This window comes from Phocoena phocoena, chromosome 17 (assembly GCF_963924675.1).
Source record: "Phocoena phocoena chromosome 17, mPhoPho1.1, whole genome shotgun sequence".
In the NCBI taxonomy this organism is placed as follows: domain Eukaryota; kingdom Metazoa; phylum Chordata; class Mammalia; order Artiodactyla; family Phocoenidae; genus Phocoena; species Phocoena phocoena.
This window is the reverse complement of record NC_089235.1, coordinates 14,163,059-14,183,116: the sequence shown is the minus strand read 5'-3', so window position 1 is coordinate 14,183,116 and position 20,058 is coordinate 14,163,059.

Below are 20,058 nucleotides of genomic sequence, written 5' to 3'. Positions count from 1 at the left end.
TCCCTTCTGGAGATTTACTTATGAAAAAATAAGCAGAATTTTTAATAAATGCCTCATTATGTGGGAAGGAGACACAACAACAAATTAATGTGGTCTTGTGACTAAACGAATCTTGGTCTAGCCAGAGGCTCAGAGCACTCCCTCTGCAGGGAGGAGGGGTCTCACTGGAATGGCTTTGTTGAGATCACAGAGCTCGACCACATACATAGTCTCAGTGCTTAATTCCCAAGGGTGGGCAAGTTCCTTCCCGCAGGGCCCTGCTCTCCTCTGCGGCATAGTGCCATTTCCCAATAATTCCCTTACAGTCAATGCCTCTTCTATCAGTTTTCATATCAGTCAGAGACTAACAAAAGTACCCATTCCCTTCTCTTCCGTAGAGGAAGCTCCGTTTGACCCAGGCTCCTGTGCCAGACACTCAGCATAAACCATCTCATATACTCCTTTTGACCACTTGTGTATTATATTATGATTTCTAATTGAATGAGAAGACTCCAGGAGTTAAGTCAGTGCATCTCATACCTTAAGTTGTATGTATATGACAAGGGATCTTGTTAAAATGTAGATTACAATAGAGCAGCTCTGGGTTTGGGACTGAGATTCCACAGGTTTGCAAATTCTCAGGTGACGCCTATGCTGCTGGTCCAGGAGCATCTGTTGGGTAGCAAGGGGTGAATGATTGATTTCACAGGGCTTATATTCAGCAGGTGAAAATCTGGGCCCCTGACAGTAGTCAAAGGTATATTTCAAGCTCTGTATTAAAATTAGGTAGGGGAACTGCAATCAATATTGGATGCTTTAAAATTAGGTAGGGGAACTGCAATCAATATTGGATGCTTTAAAATTAGGTAGGGGAACTGCAATCAATATTGGATGCTTTACAGACATTCACAGTGAGGTTGGCTTGCATTTCTTCATCAGCACGCGGATTGCCCTCCTCACCACAGGAGCATATTAAGACTGTTGCCGAATACCGACTTCTCTGCATTGCTCTGTGCGGGTGGGAGATGGGTCTCCTATTATTGTTCCCATGAGTTTGGACACTGACTAGATTCATGACAACACAGGAAACATGCATGAGATGGGAAGGTTTCTAAAGATGAGCAGGAGACAGTAAACGCAGAAAAAATATAAATAAAACTAAGGAAAATCAAGAAGATCGTTCCAAAATTTGTTTGAATGTTCTTAAGCCAGATTCAGCTGCATGATGACTCTATGCTCAAGACATGTTCAGGTCTGCCCTCTGGTAATGGTTATGACACTTTGAAGAGACAAAATGGTCTTCAATACAGAAAAACGTGGGCTTCCAGCCAGGTATTTTGAGGATAATAGAAAATACTGTATGAGAGAACAGAACAGGAGGGAATGAGCAACGAGAAGGGACTCAGTCCAGGGAAGACTGAAATTCAAGGGCACCCTGTACAGAAGCTTTGGTGCCGGTAGCTTAATTGATGACCTGAAGTTTATTAAATTATTCAGACAGATAGGCTCTAAGCATGGAGGGAATGTAGGTGCTCTTCAGAGGCAGTTTCTAAAATGCCAAAGTCAGCAGTATTTGCCCGCAAGACTCTTTTAAAAGCAGAGGCAAGGGTAGCGTGTTTAAACTTTAATGACGCTGACTGACCTCCTCTGAGTTCCTTGGCAGATGATACTCAAATTAGGTTGCAGGGTTTGTCGTACCCTGTCCTGCAGAGCTCAGGGCCAAGAACTCTGCAGGGGAGGTGGAAAGAGGAAGTGAAGAAGTAGTCATGCTGAGGCTAGGAAGGTCAGGCAGACTTTGGCTAGGTTGTCTGGGGTGCAGCAGGGGGCCTGCAGCCACTCCAGCTCCTGCTGGATGTCTACCTTGGGGGTCTGTGACCTCCAGGCCAGAAGCATGTGCTACTTCTGCTGGGAGTCACCTCCATCAGTGAAGTTGGAGGCCAAGGGGCAGGGTGGGGCTGCCGTGGGCCCCAGCTGGTCCTTGTGGGTTCTGGTTTGTCTCTGCCACTTCATGCCCGTCTTGTCTCTTTCACATGCTGCTCAGCTGACCTGAGCCCAACACCAGACACAGAAGCAACATCTCCACATAGATATGTAACCCACTCCCACCACGCATGTGGTCAAATCTTACAGTAAATCCCTTACTCTGTATCTTAGCATTTTTGTTTCTCTGAGCACACTCTAAGTGATGCAGGGTTAGTTCCAAATTATCTTTTCTTAGTCAGGAACAGCAGGTGAAGACTGAAATTCTAGGCATAGAAATCTGTACCCTATTTCTAAAAGTCAATAAACCAAGTGGTTATTCTTGGGGGAAAGATAAGTGCGTGGAGGGAAGGGAAAGAAGACAAACTACAACAGGGGTGGACAAATGAAAGGCCACGGGCCAAATCTGACCCAATGCCTGTTTTTGTAAATAAAGTTTTACTGGGTCACAACCATGCCCATTTGTTTACTGACTACTTATGACTGATTTCGCCATATGACGGCAGAGTTGTACAGTGTGAGAGAGACTTCCTGGCCTAAGAAGCCTAAAATATTTATTATGTGGCCCTTTACAGAAAAAGTTTTCTAATACTTATTCTCAACCTTAGAGACAAAATCCTGTTTATCAGGTTCAATATTAAAGTATTACCAGTTTCTATTTTGTGAAGCTTTATACTGTTAGAATTTTTCATATAAAGATCTTCCAACAAAGGATTATGAAAAATGTGGGCCTTCATAAAATCTACTGATCTAGTTATTGTGTAAATTACCATACATTAGTCGTCTACTTCGTAAACACTGTGAAATACAAATACATTGTTTCAGTTGCTCCATATAGTAATACATTTTACAGATTAATAATCAATAGCTTAAAGAGCCTATAAAAGTTCTTAGTATCACATAACTAGAGTGACGGTGTCAACATTAAAACTTAAATCCTATTCTAATCTTTGACCTTTAAGTGTCCCTAGCAATGTTTATATTAAATATTCAGTAGATTCTTACTGCTAAAGTTCAGTAAACTACTACTTCACAAAACAGAAATAAATAGTATTTTGATATAATTATATGCAAACTTAAAAACATTACAAATAAGTAACCACAGAAAAGAAATTATAAATGTCTTTGAAATGCTTAACAGATAAAATAGAAATATAATTAATACAGATTAAAAAACGATGCTATAATGTTTAACAACAACATTTGGAATAAAACTCTTATTAGCCAATTTCTCCTTAGCTGTTCATGTATAATATGTACCTTCTTCCTCTTTCTTACATGATTGTTCAATTTGGATACACTATCAATTTTTTTAAAATCCTTGACAGCTATATAGCTATGCTTCATTAAAAAAAACATCTCATAACAAATTCCCTAAATCCTATTTAAACATTCTGCTTAAAGGTAAGATAAAACCCGAGCAAATCTTAGTCTATGCCGCCACATAACGTGAGAGTTTAAGCATGTTATGAGAAAGTTTGTACAGTCTATCACTGCTCTTCAATGAAGTTACAGAGCCCTCGGCTTTGTTATACAAAAGATAGACCCATTCTGCAATGAGCATTATTTTAGCTTTTGAAATGTACCCTGTGTTTCTATGTATTCCTTTAAAGGCTCACTCCCTCTCTCTCTTCTTTTCCCTCACCACTCTCTGCTTTCTCCTTTCCTCTCACCCTTGGAAAGAGAGTTGGAGAAAGTCCTGCTTTGCAGGGGATGTTCAGAGGCTATTTGGGGAATGACGGCACTAATTTGTTTTGGCCTCACCCGACCTCAAACCATTGGCTAACAGCTTTCTATTTTGGGGGATTGATTTGCTTCCTAAAATGTAGGGAGAATAAGTTAACCAAGTTGGATCTAAGAAAGATCTATATCATAAAAAGCCCATTCTTTAAGAAAGCAAAGATCCAATTCTGAAAACACTGTAACTACAGTGCTAAAGGTAACCAAAAAGGATAGAAGGAATGAGGCCAACACGGACTGACAAGGACAAGACAAAAAGGGGTTAGACATCACAGAAAGCAGCCCTGGAACTGACTTCCACCTACAAACCTCTCTGTTTTCTTTTGCTTTGCTTCACCTAATATTGCCTTTCTCCCACCCTCTCTGTTGTTTGTCCTGTGGCCACAGATCATAGACCAGCAGTGTAGACCAATGAGAGATACAGAGCTCAGAAGGAAGGGCAAGTGAGGGGGCTGGAAGGAGCTGCCACTCTGGACCTGTGCCTGCTTTAAAAAATATTCTGAAAAGCAGCAGCCTGGTCTAGGATAAGGCTCCTGCACCTATAGCCATACAAAGACCAGGATCAAAGTAAGGTCACAGAAGAAGGATGCACTCTCCAGCTCTTCACTACACCGGTCCCCCCATCTCAGGGCTGAAGAGAGACACAAATACTAAGTCACTAACAATACGTGTCAATGAAGTTAACTATGTATACAAATCAACCGTCACTCTCAAACCCCTCTTAGCCTTATTCTCCACTCTTTAACCATAGGCATTCTTGCTGGAACCTGGCAATACAGTGAAAAAATGCAAACTGAGAATCTTGAAACAGATAAAAGGATAACAAGAAGTGCTGAGAACATGAACATGAAAGCAGACTAGAGAGCACTTGGAGTTCTGTGCTTAGCTATTGAGAAATGGGGGTTGGGTTGAGTTAGGAGCAGTTAACAACTGAAAAAGAAAAGACAGATAGCAATGAGGAGATCACAGGGGCTTCAGAAGAGGAGTATTTGCATATCAAGGGCTTGAGAGAGAACCTTGGAAACATTATTGAAGCCTTCAAATAATTTTGCAAAACTGGCCATTTCTAGGAAACTGCTGAAAAATTAAATGTGGATAAAGGCTGTGATACTAGGCTACGGTGACTATTATCATCCTACACTGACCATGCCGAAAAAGTCCACACAACACATTCATTATTTTTAAGAGTGAGTACACAGTAGAAGAGCAACCTAAATTTTATAAGTAAAATATAATTTTAAAAAATAATTGTTAATTTTTTAGGAAACATTCTAGTCATACTTTTCTCCAGTATTAAGTATGAAATTGTGCACACCATTTTAAGTGATCTTTTTCTGGTACCAATTTTTCTCAGATAACAATATCCTCATCTATGATGTAAGAACCTTAGGGGCCCCTACTCCCATTCCCTCACCTTACAGAGTAAGAAACCAGAGCCCACAGGATGAGATGACTAGTCCAAGGTCAAGGAGACCCAAGACAAGGGCAGAGCTGTCAAACAGCCCAATGGCTCTAAGCTTAGGTATCCCTGTCCAAATACTCTATTTTCAGTCTAGGCTCATTTCCACAACTGGGACTAACCTGCAAAATACGTAAAAGCAGAAGGTTTTTTACTTTATAACCATGTTACACTTCCCAGGGGGAATCCTCAGTCAGCAGGTTCTAAGTCTCCTTTTGGAACCTCTTCTAATTCAAATGTAGCATTCCAAAGAGAAAAGATGACAAAATATGTAATCAAAATATCATCTTTTCAAGAGAATGATGTAACAATGGTCAACTATACTTTATTTCATTTTTGTTCTTTTAAAATAACATATATTGTCTGCAAGTGCCATTTTGCAAAGTTCATGAAAACTGCAGTTTTTGTTCATTTGTAAAATAGAAAACTTCAGAAATAAAAATATACATACATGGTATTTTTATCACACTAACAAAATGTAGGGCATAAAGGTATTTCCTTACTAAGAAATAAACAGCAAACTCATCTAGTTAAGGATAATGTAGACTCTGCAGTTACATATCATAGCAATTTTTATTTTGAAATTTAAATAAGATACAGGCATTTACTTTTCAGATATCCTTTCACGTTATCTAGTCTTTACTAAATATTATGTGATAGCTCCTGGCAGTTTTCTGAAGCTAAATCGCGTTCAGTAATTCCCCTTTCCTCTATATGTCTGTTTGATTTTGTTTTAGACAATGTAATTTGCTCCATTCTGAATTCCCCCTAGAAATTTGCACACGAATGTTACATCACTTACCAGGCAATGTAAATTATTCAATTACATATCCATTTCCTCACTAATCTGCAAAAGTTTTAAGGACAGAAACTTTATACTTAAGTATCAATGCAATATAACATGACACACGTATTGAGTGTTGATGGAGTTAATATGCCCCCCAACCCATGTTTTAAAAAAATGTAGCTCTCTCAAGCAGATAATCCCAAACCGGAAACACAAGCCCCCCAAAATCTCCTAGCTGGCTTTCATTTGAGATCTCCTTCTCTCTTTGTGGCACTGGGATCTGCAGGTCACCCGATGTGACAAAAAAGAAAACATTTTATAAGAACCCTTTAAAAGTTGTGTTTTTATTTTAAACTTCCCCAGACTTTTGTTAAGGTCACGGATAGGACTGCTTCTTATTATGGCTCCAATACACATAGCATTTTTAAAACACTTAAAAAAACCACTTTTATTTTCTTGACTCAATTTCAACCCCTCCTCTCTAAATAGAGCTGGGAATATTTAGAGATGCCACAAGTGTAAAATCTGAGAGAACAGCTTTTCAAAATGTAGGAAGCTACGGCCCTAGAACTCTATTCATATGTGTTTACATACCTCTTCACCTTGAATAGAAAATCAGTATTCTAAATAAGTTTCCTGTTTTTTAACCATTTTCCTAGCTGTCTAACTAGGTTAGACAATTTCTCTGAACCTTTGTTAATTAGTAGCAGTACTGAGGATGTGGCAATGTTAGTAGCGTTGGGCGGGGGGGCGGTTAATGGCGTTATAATGGGTCAGACAGTCCAGGTAGACTGAGACATGTTGTATAGGCTAATGGCTCCCCCAAAAAACAGTTTTACACACCTTTGAGAGGCATCACTTTGTTAATATAGTAACCCAGAACCAAAATGAACTGTGCCATTCAGGAAATTATTTTTTAAAAATTACAGCGATATGTTATAAAATGTAGTTTTTGGATACAAGTCCAGCAATTATGCCTAACTCTCAAGGTTAGGATATAAATATAAATTTATATCCTAGGATATAAATATTTCCTTAAGGAAATATTAATGTGTCAACTTTTGACAGGTATTAGGAAAACCAACAATGTTTCAGATGGCATGCTAAATTACTGGGTATAAAAATAGCAAAGATCAAGTATTCACTCTAAGTGTTAATTCTCAATCTGATGGGAGACACATACTGACACACATGAATAAATAAGTTACACAATATAGTTATGCATCAAAATAGTTTGCCTATGCTTTCCCTCCTCCTTCCCCCACCTCCATGCAACAAAGCCTTTTAAAAGACACTGGACACAATGCATCCCTAGTAGCTTTAGGATAAATCATGCTATTTTTCCCTCACAGTCTCCCCTGTTCTCCCACTACTGCTTTAAATAACTATGAGTGTTGCAACTGCATACATTTTCCTTCCAACTTCCACATAATCAGAGAAGGAGAGGTTGATAAATGGTGCCTAGCACAGTATCTGCCACAGAGTTAAGAATGCAGAAATGACTTACTGAATGTTGAATGAAAATAAATCCCTTTATTGACTTAAAAGAGCAGCTAAATATGATGAAAAGTCACAAAAGAAAATGGGTTTCCCAAGTGTCAGATTCATTTTAGTATCATGCTCTCACCCTACCAAATACTTAGATGAGGGTACATCTGTTGTTGTTAATTTAGGTCCTGGTTTCAGGGCAGACTGGGAAACAGCATAAGACAGTGAAAGGCAAATCCTTAGAAGTAAAATGTTCAGAAGGTGTGACTATACAATTTAATACTATTTTTAATATTAAACTAATAAGCAAACACAAGGGCAGAAATGAAAGTTTCTGTTTCTTTCCCATACTGTTATGTGCGGTTCTGTACACATATATGTATGTGTTTCTCCCTACATGTGGCCATAATGCTTTCCAATACATATTTCAGGCTGTCACTAGGGCAATGTTTCATGAAAAAAAATACATACATATATATATTATATTTATATAGTGTATATATATATATATATATATATATATATATATATATATATATATATATAATCACGTGACTCTATTACTTATACCCGTCCATAATTTTCCACTCACTTCAGGAGAAAACCCAAAACATTTAATGTGAAACACAAAGCCCTCCATTATCTGACCTCAGCCAATTTGTCTGCTTCATCACTTTCAATGATTGCCTCCTGCCTGTGACCCACCAAGGATGAATATTTCCATGTTCTCTGTTGCCCTCATCTAAAACCTAATTTCCCTCTCTGTACCTACTTGACTTTCAGGGATTCTGTGCCATCATCAGTTTCCCTTCAATCTCCACCTTCTTCCATTCGTGTGGATCCCATCCATATGTTCCCACAGTATCACATTCTTGCTATTCTTAGCATGTATCTCTTGGTATTTAACTGTTCACCTAACCTACTACTTTCTTAAATATGAAGTTCTTGGCTATATGTTTAATTCCATACCTAAATCATGTTGGGTTTTAATTTTTAAGGTGAGATAGTTGAGGACATGTATGAATAAAAACAAATCCGGATGATCTTTTCATTCTTCTGTATTAAGAAAGGCACTTATAAAATCCAAAGAAAAATGACTCTTTGCCATGACTGTTGCCATTTCTCAAGTCCCCATTAGTGTCTCTTCTATCTTTACTTTAACATACTCTCAAAGCAGTTTTAATCTGCAAAACTAAACTCCCTATCCTATCTCCTTCATCAACCCCACTCCCAACTTACAGACTTACCCACACGCCTTATAATTTATAGAATATATCAAAAAAACCTTTAAGACTAAAAATTAACGACTTTTCCTGCATTCCTTCTCTAGGTTGGTGACACCAACATGTACCCAGGCAAGACACATGGAAATGACTTTATACTCTGCTGTTATCTCCCTAACCTCCCTAGTGTAATTATCATCTCTCACCTGGATTCTTGAAATGATTTCCCTGATTCTCCCACTAACAGAGTCAATCATCCACTCCCGTGAATCGCACCTTATCTTGTACATACTTCTGATAGTGTATATATATCACATGGGTTTGTAGCTACTCTTTTGTTTTGCTTTGTATTTTTCTTGTCTGTTGCATCTGGGTAGAGACTGTACTTCATTTGACTCTGTACTTTCAGTACCTAGCACAGGGCACTGCATAATCAGTGACCTGAACAGCTAATTATACATAGAATAATAAAACTCTACTGGTCTTGTTATCCAGCTACAATCACAAAGAAAATTAGCCTATTTTTATGTCTAACTTTTTTTTTTGCTGGAAGACAAAAAATGATTTCCTGTGTCCCTATGATATATCCCTCTCCCTCCACCTCCTCCTACCGGCATATTCCTAAAAATTATGAACATTTTTCAAAGAGTTAAATTCTCCATATTATTACATTCTATGAGGAGGAAAAAAAGAAACTACATGGTCAGGAATTTTCTCTTCTGTTTGTTGAAAACAGTTTAATTTATTGTAAGAGAGGTACATTTTATTAATTAAAAAACCTAACGGCAACAAACATTTGCTTTCCAAATTTTTTTAACTGGCAATTTGAAAAAATTCTTGTATTTCAGGTTAGTCATCAAAATTAGTCTCAAAGGCCAAAATGAAGTGACAGAAATGTAGTTTTTAACTTTCCTCTTAAATTAGGTGTCTACACAACTATGTTTGTTGAACAATGGACAGCTTTATTTTGCTGTTGATTCAGAAAGAAAATGCTTAGAGTATCATGGATGATCTTCATCTAGTCTAACTTTCACCATTATAAAAATTTTAGGATTAAGAAATGAATACCAGTAGATGAGAACCAGATTCATAAAGAAGCACCTTCTGAACAACAGGCTTTTTAGCATCTGTTCATATTTTAAGTGCAAAATGTTCACTTTTCCTTTCTCCAGTTATAAGGGCATCTCATTCAAGTGGCCAAAAAATCAAGGCAGAGAACATTCTAAAACATTTCATTACTAACTCACATCTGTTCATTCTTCGCCTCTCATCTCTGACTGCCAGCAGCCATGCTGCCCATTGTTCTGATGTTTACGCTATGCGCACCTGGTGTGCAAAGGCTCCACCACTCATGTCTGTTAGAATAAAACTGCACATAGGAAAACATCCCTGTTATTACAAATTGAATATTAAGTAGGAGCCATAACGAAAGTCACAATATTCCCTGAATAACAATGCCTCTCAATCACTCTTTTGGAAGCATATTTGTTGCTTACTGATGTAGGAAGCTGATTTAATAAAGTCACACGTTTTGTTACAGGCTGTTCTATGGCAAGGCAATTTGTAAGGAAAGCGAAGCACACTCTGAGAGCCCACCAGCGAGGTGAGGGTTTTCTATGCACTTGAAAGATCTAGGTGGACATACAGCAAATAAATACCAGCTAAATATAATTACAGTTTTATCCTGAGTCACTTAATTCCTAGCCTCATTGCTGGTCTAAGAGTAATTTAAATCTGCTATCTTTATGAAGTAGTGTGTAAGTAGCTTATTTCCAAAGGAGAAACATTTTGGTTAAGCTTTTGGGGATCAAGCCTAGAATCAGTTTCCAAAGGATCAGCTAATTAGGCAAATTTAATTTACAAGAAAATGATTCTCCCACAGAGGTGGTTAATGGGTTTTTCAGTGTAAGATTATTTGCCTAGAACTAAGTGCAGAGGAAGATGCGAAATATAAATGTGTAATGAGTTAATTACAAAACACGGAAGCTAACAAACTTTATTTTACCCTGCAGGGACATAATGTAGTCTGAAGTACTGTTCAATCAGTATGTAGAGAGAGCAACAGTTTTTCCCTGGTTCTACTAATGTACTGAAATTCAATAAAACACACATTTTGTCTTTGTTGATATGAATAACATAGGTTGTATGTATGGTAGAAAGGATCTATAAGTCGAATCAAAATTAAGAAACTTGGGTTCGAGAAAATTTATTGTAAGCATTCTTATGATGAATCAAATGTGGCTTTGTGGAAGGTTGAATAAGAATGAAAAATTTTAAAAGGTGGTATATGGCTATCAGAATTGAGGTCAGTGTGGGCCATGACAGGGAAATTCAATTGACCTTTAAATGCCATTTGTGGATAGTACCTATCATGCCTACAACCTACGTTACCAGAAATGCTTTAAAATCCACAAGAACTTTGTGGCCCTCTCTAACGAACTCAAAATGCCATAAGGCTGACACAACAGGAAGGACACAGGCCGATTACTGACTTCCACTGTGGGTGGTAACTGTCATGGTCTGATTCGCACCATCCTTCTCTCCAGCAGGTGTCCAAGACTGGGTCTACTCTCGGTCATTTCCCCCACCTGCTCCAGCACTCGGATCCTGGGGTCCACTGTGAGGCTGACTGCACCTCCCGACTTAGCCATTAACACCTCAGCCTATGAAACAAATTCCCAATCTGCCTTTTAGGTGTACAGGGCTTTCACTGTTAGTAACTATCAAAATATTAATCAGGGAAATTACAGATCACTTCACCTTAAAATAATTAGCCGTTTTAGCATCTTTTTCTTATTTAAAATGCCTATGTACAAAATCAAACAATAAGGAAATATATAAACTAGAAAAATTAAAAGATCTCTACCACCTTAATTCTACTCCCCTAAGCTAACCATGGATAGTAGTTTGGTTTAATATAGAGAGAGATAAAAATAGATACTTAAATATTTACATATTTATAGCTCATATAAATTTATACAGTTTCTGACCACAGTTTTTTCAATAACTAGATGAAATACATATTTGCTACTTGTTTTTAAAAGCTAATTATTTCTTGTGTATTTCCCTATATATTTGTTTCATTTTTTTTACTATTATTTGGATTTCATTCAAATTAGACAATGTAAGTTTCCACCAATATGACTAACTGAATGTCACAAAAGGCTCTCTGCCATTCCAAATACAGAAATGCTGGATAAAGTATAACAAAATAAGATAAAGACAGATATGGCTAGGATGTTGGAAATATCACACTGGAAAATTAAAGCAACCATGATTAATATGCTATGGGCTCTAAAGGATAAAGAAGACAGCAAGCAAGAGCAGCGGGGCAATTTAAGCAGAGATGAAATTCTAAGAAAGAATCCAAAAGAAGTGCTAGAGATCAAAAACTGTAACAAAAACGAACAGTGTCTGATGGGCTCATTAGTAGACTTGACATGGCTGAGGAAACAATCTCTGAGCTTGAGAATATGTCAATAGACACTTCCAAAACAGAAAAGCAAAGAGGAAAAAAAACTCCAGAACAGAATATCCAAGAACTGTGGGACAACCACAAAAGGTATAAAGTATACATAAAAGAAGGAGAAGAAAGAGAGGAAGAAACAGAAGAAATACCTGAAGCAGTAGTAACTGAGAATTTCCGCCAAATAAATGTCAGCCAACAAACCACGGATCCAGGAAGCTCAGAGAACATCCAGGAAGCAGGAAAAATAACCAAAAAACCCTACATTTAAGCATATCATATACAAACTGCACAAAATCAAAGATTAAAGGAAAAAAGCCTAACCTACATAGAAGAGCAAAGGTATAAATTACCTCCGACTTCTCAGAGACCACACAAGCAAGAAAAAAGTGAAACATTTAGCATCGAGAGAAAAATCTCACAGACCTAGAATACTGAACCCTGTGAAGTTATCCTTCAAAAGTAAAGTAAAAATGAAGACTTTCTTGAACAAACAAAAACTGGAATTTATGGCCAGTAGATCTGTTTTGTAAGAAAGATTAAAAGAAGTTCTTCAGAGAGAAAGAAAATTATGTAGTTAAGGAACTTGGATCTGCATAAATAAAGGAAGAGCATCAGAGAAGGAATAAGTGAAGGTAAATAAAACTTTTAATTTTCTTTTCTCTTAATTGACCTAACAGGTAACAGTTTGTTCAAAGTAATAATAGCAACAATGCACTTGATTATGTATATAAAAATACATAGTATTATATATATATGCTTATGTATGCCTATGTATAAGTGAAATGAATGACAGCAATGATACAAGGGAGGAGGGAACAGAGGAATTATGATTATTTTGTTATTATAATGTACTTGTACTACCTGTGAAAAGGTGAACTGTTATTTGAAAGTGGACTTAGATAAGTCATAAATGTATACTGCTGATTCTATGGCAACCACCAAAAAGATTAAAAATATATATATAACTGACTATAAAGCAGAAACTAACACACCATTGTAAAGCAATTATACTCCAATAAAGATGTTAAAATATATTAAATATATATATTAACTGACATGCTAAGGAGAGAATATAGAATAACATGAAATGCTCAATTAAAACTGAAAAGGGCAGGAAAAAAGTGGAAGACAAATATAGAAACAAAGAACAGGCAATGAATAAAACACAATAACAAATATGGTAGACATTAATCTGACTATATCAATCACACTTTAAATATCAATGGTCTAAATACACCAATTAGAAGACAGATATTGTCAGAGTGAACTAAAAGACAAGATTTAGCTGTATTTGTCTATAAGAAACATACTTTAAATACAAAGATACATATAAACCAAAAGTAAATGGATGGAGAAATATACCAGGATAACAATAATCAAAAGAAACTGGGAGTAGCTAAATTCATATTTGACAGAGTAGACTTCAGAGCAAGGAAAGTTATCAGAGATAAAGAAGAGCATTACAGCATGATAAAAGGGTCAATTCTCCTAGGACATAATAATTCCTAATATGTATATGCCTAATGTACATATACAGGTATGCCTCAAAACACATGAGGCAAAACCGGAAAGAACTGCAAGGAGAAATAGATGGATTCATTGTTATAGCTGGAGACTTCACTACCCCTCTATCAGAAATGGACAGATCCAGCAGACAAAAAATCAGTAAGGACATAGTTGAACTCAACAGCACCATCAGTCAGCTGTATATAATTGACATCTACTGACTACTATATCCAACAACAGCAGAATACACATTCTCATCAAGCTCATATGGAACATGCTTCAAGATATACAATATTCAGAGCCATAAATCACAACTTAATAAATTTAAAAGAATAAAAATCATGAAATGTCTACTTCCAGACCACAATAAGACTAAATCAGTAACAGAAAGAAAATGGAAAACCACAAAATAATTGGAGATTAAACAACACATTTCAAAATGAGTCAAAGAAGAAATCTCAAGAAAATTAAAAAAAATATGTTGAACTAAATGAAAATGAAAGCAAACCAAATCTTACCAAAATCTGTGGATACAGTAAAACAGTACTTAGAGGAAAATGTATAGCACTGACTATGTACTTTAGAAAAGAAGAAAGATCTAAAATCAATAATCTAAGCTTCCACCTTAAGAAACTAGAAAAAGAAGAGCAAATTAAATTCAAAGTAAGAAGAAGAAAAGAAATAATAATCAGAGCAGAAATCAATGAAGTTGATTCAGGAAATTAATAAAGAAAATAAAAAGAAAAGCTGGAGATTTGAAAAGCTGAATAAAACTGATAAGCCTCTAACCAATCTAAATAAAAAACAGAGAAGACACAAATTGCTAAGATCAGAAATGAAAGAGGGGACACCAATTCCTTGAAATATGCATATTTCCAAAACTCACATAAGAAAAAATAAGAAATAGACAATCCGAATAAGCCTGTATCTATTAAAGAAATTGAATCAATAATTAATAATCTTCTAAAAACAAGCACCAGGCCCACCTGAGTCCACCTGTGAATTCTACCAAACATTTAAGGCAGAAATTATACCAATTCTCTACAATCTCTTCCAGAAGACAGAAGCAGAAGGAATATTTCCTAATTCATTTTTAAAGGCCAGTATTACCCTAATAAAAAGACAAAGACAATACAAGAAAAGAAAACTACAGACCAACAGCTCTCATGACCACAGATGCAAAAATCCTCAACAAAATATTAGTATATTGAATCCAACACTGTATAAAAAGTTATAAACCATAACCAGGGGAGATTTATCCCAGGCATGCAAGGTTGGTTCAACATTTAAAAATCAATTAATGTGGGCTTCCCTGGTGGCGCAGTGGTTGAGAGTCTGCCTGCCGATGCAGGGGACACGGGTTCGTGCCCCGGTCCAGGAAGATCCCACATGCCGCGGAGCGGCTGGGCCCGTGAGCCATGGCCGCTGAGCCTGAAGGCCGGAGCCTGTGCTCCGCAACAGGAGAGGCCACAACAGTGAGAGGCCCGCGTACCACACACACACAAAAAAATCAATTAATGTAATTATTCATCACACCAACAGACTAAAAGAGAAAAATCACATGATCATATCAATGGATTCAGAAAAGCATATGACAAAATCTAACACCCATTCATGATAAAAACTCTCATGATAAACTAAGAATGGGGGGAACATACTCAAACTGAGAAAAAATACCTACAAAAACCTACAGCTAAAATCATATTTAAAAGTGAGAAACTCAAAGCTTTTCCACTAAGATCAAGTACAAGGCAAGGATGTTTTCTATCATCAGTCCTTTTCAACACTGCATTTCAACTATTACTTTGTTGTAATAAGACAAGAAAAAGAGGTAAAAGGTATATAGATTAAGAAAGAAGAAATAAATTGTTTGTGTTTGCAGATGACATGATTGTCCATGTACAATATTCAAAACAACTGAAAAAAACTCCTGGAACTAATAAGCAATTGTTGCAAGGTTGCAGGATAGAGGTTAGTATACAAATGTCAATTGCTTTCCTAAATACCAACAATGAACAAGTGAAATTTGAAATTTAAAACATAGTACCATTTATATTAGCACCTCCCAAAATGAAATACTTAGGTATAAATCTAACAAAATATGTACAAGATCTACAAGACAAAAACTATAAAACTCTGATGAAATAAAAAAGAACTAAATAAATGGAGAGATATTCTATGTTCACGGATAGAAAGACTCAATATTATCAAGATGTAGTTCCTCCCATCTTGATCTATGGATTGAGCACAGTTCCAATAAAAATCCCAGCAAGCTATTTTGTGGATATCAACAAACTGATTTTAAAGTTTATATGGAGAGGCAAAAAACCCAGGGTAGCTCACACAGTACTGAAGCAGAAGAGCCAAGGTGGAGGACTGACATACCTGACTTCAAGTCTTCCCATAAATCTAAAGTAATCAAGATGGTGTCATTGGTGAAACAGACAAACAGATCAATGAACAGAATAGAAAGCCTAGAAATAGACCCACATAAATATAGTTAACTGATTTGACAAGTGATCAAAGGCAATACAATGAAGAAAAGGTAGTTCGGTACTGGAACAACTAGACATCCACATGCAGAAGAAATGAATCTAGACACACACCTTACACCTTCCACAAAAATTAACTCAGAATGGATCAAAGACTTAAGTATAAATTGAAAAAGTATAAAGCTCCTAGAAGATAAGAAGAAAACCTAGATGTTCTTGGGTAAGGGAATGTCTTTTTGGATATGACACAAAGTCACAATCCATGAAGAAATAACTGACAAGCTGGACTTCACTAAAATTAAACACTTGCTCTGTGAAAAACAATGTCAAGAGAATGAGAAGACAACCACAGACTGGGAGAAAATATTTGCAAATGATACACCCGATAAAGAACTATTTTCCAAAATACAGAGAACATATACAAACAGGGTGAAGTGGTCAAAAGAAAAAAAAAACAGCTCTTAATATTTAACAATAAGAAAACAAACAAGCCAATTAAAAAATGGGCCAAAGATATGAGCAGGCACCTCACCAAAGAAGATATATCGATGGTAAATAAGTATATAAAAGGGTGCTCAACATCAACATCATATTAGGAAATTGCAAATAAAATGAGATACCACTGCACACCTATTAGGACTGCTAAAATCCTAAAACCTTGCAACACCAAATGCTGGTAAGGATGTGGAGTAACAGAAACTCTCATCCCTTGGTGGTGGGAATGCAAAATAGTACAGCCACTTTGGAAAAGAGTTTGTCAGTTTCTTACAAAACTAAATATATCCTTACTAAACAACCCAGCAATCATGTTCCATGGTATTTATCCAAATGAAATGAAAACTTAAGTCCACAGAAACACCTGCACACAGATGTTTTTAGCAGCATTATTCATGACTGCCAAAACTTGGAAGCAACCAAGATGTAATACTTAAGTAGAAGAATGGAAAAGAAACTGTGGTACATGGAGACAACGAAATATTATTTGGTGTTAAACAAAAATGAGCTATCAAACCATAAGAAGACCTCAAGGAAACTTAAACGCATATTACTAAGTGAAAGAAGCCAGTCTCAAAAGCCTACATACAGTATGATCCCAACTTTTCAATACTCTGGAGAAGAAAGAACTATGGAGACAGTTAAAAAGGGTCAATGACAGTTAGGGGTTGTTAGAGGCATGAATGGATACAGCACAGAGGATTTATGGGCAGTGAAACTACTCTGTATGAAACTATAATGATGGATACAAGTCATTAAACATTTTTCATTTCCAAAAGAATGAACAACACCGAAAATGAACAATGGTTAAAGTATGAACTTTGGGTGATAATAACGTGTCAATGTATGTTCATTTATTACTCCATTTCACTCTGGTGTGCGGCAGTGATACTAGGAAAGGTTGTACCAATGTGGGACAGGATGGTATGTGGGAAATAACTGTACCTTCAGCTCAATTTTCCTGTGAACCTAAAAATGCTGTAAAACCTAAAGTCTATATTTTTTAGAAAAGGAATAAAGAACGAATACATGCTATAACATTGATAAACCTTGTAAACATTATGCTAAGCAAAAGAAGCCCTTCACCAAAGACCACATATATTACATGTATGATTTAATTTACGTAGAATGCTCAAAACAGGCAAAATTGTAAGCCTGAAAAGAATTACTGATTGCCTAGAGGTGTGGGAGTGGGTGGTGCTAGGGACAAGAAGTGACTGCTAATTGGGTTTCTTTGGAGTGATGAGACTGCTCTGAATTAGATTCTGGGATGATTGCACAACCCTGTGAATATAGTAAGAGCCCACTGAACCGTAACTTTAAATGGGTGAGTTTCATGTCATGTGTATATATTAGTAAAGATGTTTAAAAAAAGAATATGAGCAGATTCCCGTTTTAATACTACACATTTGCAGTTAATAGTAAGGACATTCTCAGGTCAAATTTCCACATATTTAGCTCTTTATATCACAGGCAAATTGATGAGAAAGGAACTTTTAGAATATCAAATAAAAGATAGTGTGACCATATTAGAAGAGTACATATATTCAAAACTGGGAAATTCATCAACAAAAATCAAATTCTGCTTTTCAGTGTGCTACTATGAAATTAAAATGACAATGTCTGTTTCTGCTCAGGATTATTCAAACATCACGCTTACAATAAGCACAGACTTTTTGAAAACTTATCAGAGGTCATGGTTATGAGATATTTCCATAGCAAGTGCCCATATGAGTGTCTTGAATTACTTTTCATACCTCATGTGTCTTTTACATAAATTTAATCATTTCATTTCAGAAACAATAACAAATGTCAAGTTTAATTTTGACTCCTTGAGTATTCTATGATGCAACATTATGTAGCCATGATTTTTATATATTAAAATTGTTGTTTTATTTTTTAATTCAAATTTAGTGAAATGCAAATGAGTTTTGAGAAATGTAATGAGTTTTGATAAATGTATACACCTATATAATGAACACCCCAGTGAAGATATAAAATATTTCTATCACCCTAGGAAGTTTCCTCATGCCAATCCCTCACTGCCCCTGCTACATTCTGATTTCTATCACCATAAATTAGTTTTGCCTGTTGTTCAATTTCTTGTGATTAAATTAGTATGGTATGTAATCATTTCTGTCTCGTTTCTTTTGTTCAATACGATGTTTATGAGTTTCTTATTCAGCTTAGGCTGCCATAACAAAGTATGTTAGCCTGTGTAACTTAAACAACAGAAATTTACTCTTTCACAGTCATGGAGGCTGGAAAGTCCAAGATCAAGATGCCAGCAGTTCTGACAGGTGAGAGCTCTCTCCTTGGGTTGCAGATGGCCACCTTCTCACTGTGTCCTCACACGGCCTTTCTTCAGTTCATGCACGTGGGGAGAGGGAGAGGGGGGGAGAGAGAGCTCTTCCTCTTCATACAAGGCCACCAGTCCTACTGGATTAGGAACCCACCCTTATGTCATGTAGCCTTAAGTACCTCATAAAAGCCCTATCTCCAAATACAATCTATCACATTAGGAGTTATAGTATCAACATATGACTTTGGTGGGAGAGGGGGAAACGATTCAGTCCATAGCAGTGAGATTCATCATATTGTTACATGTACCAGTACTTAGTTCATTTTTATTGAGTAGTATTCCATTGTGTGAATACACAATTTGCAGTGAATGTAATTTTGATTGTTTTCTGTGTGGGTTACTTTGAATAAAACTGCTTTCATGTACAAATATTTGTGAATACATGTTTTATTTCCCTTGGGAAAACATCTAGGAACTGCTAGACCACAGGATAGGTACATATTAAACTTTATAAGAAACTGCCAGACCTTTTCTCCAGAGTGATTATAAAATTTTATTCCCAAGAGCAACTGTTTGAGAATTCCAGCTACTCCACATTCTTGAAAACATTTCGTGTTTAAAGTCTTTCATTTTAGTCATTCTAGTTGGTGGGAAGAGATATTTCAATGTTGTTTTAATTTACATTTCTTTGATGGCTAACAATGTTAAAAGCTTTTCATGTGCTTATTTACCATTTGTTTACCTCCTTTTGTGAACTGTATATTGAAATCTTTTGCCTATCTTTATTAGGTTATTCGTGCTGTTGCAAAACTGATTCGCAGGGGCTCTGTATACATTGTAGGTAAGAGTCCTTTGTCAGATATACTGCATATATTTTCTCCCGGTCAGTGGCATGCCTTTACATTTTGTTTATTTTCCTCTTACTTTCATTTTCTATGAAGAAATTTGTAATTTTAATGAGGTCTAGATTATCAAATTTTTCTTTTACCCTTAGTGATTTTTTTTTATCTCTAGAAAAATCTTTGCCTGCCCCAAGGTTGTGAATATATTCTACATTTCCTTCTAGAAGTTTCAGAATCTATGCTCTTATGTTTGTGCTTGTAATTCATTTCAAAATAATTTCTGTCATGGTATGAAG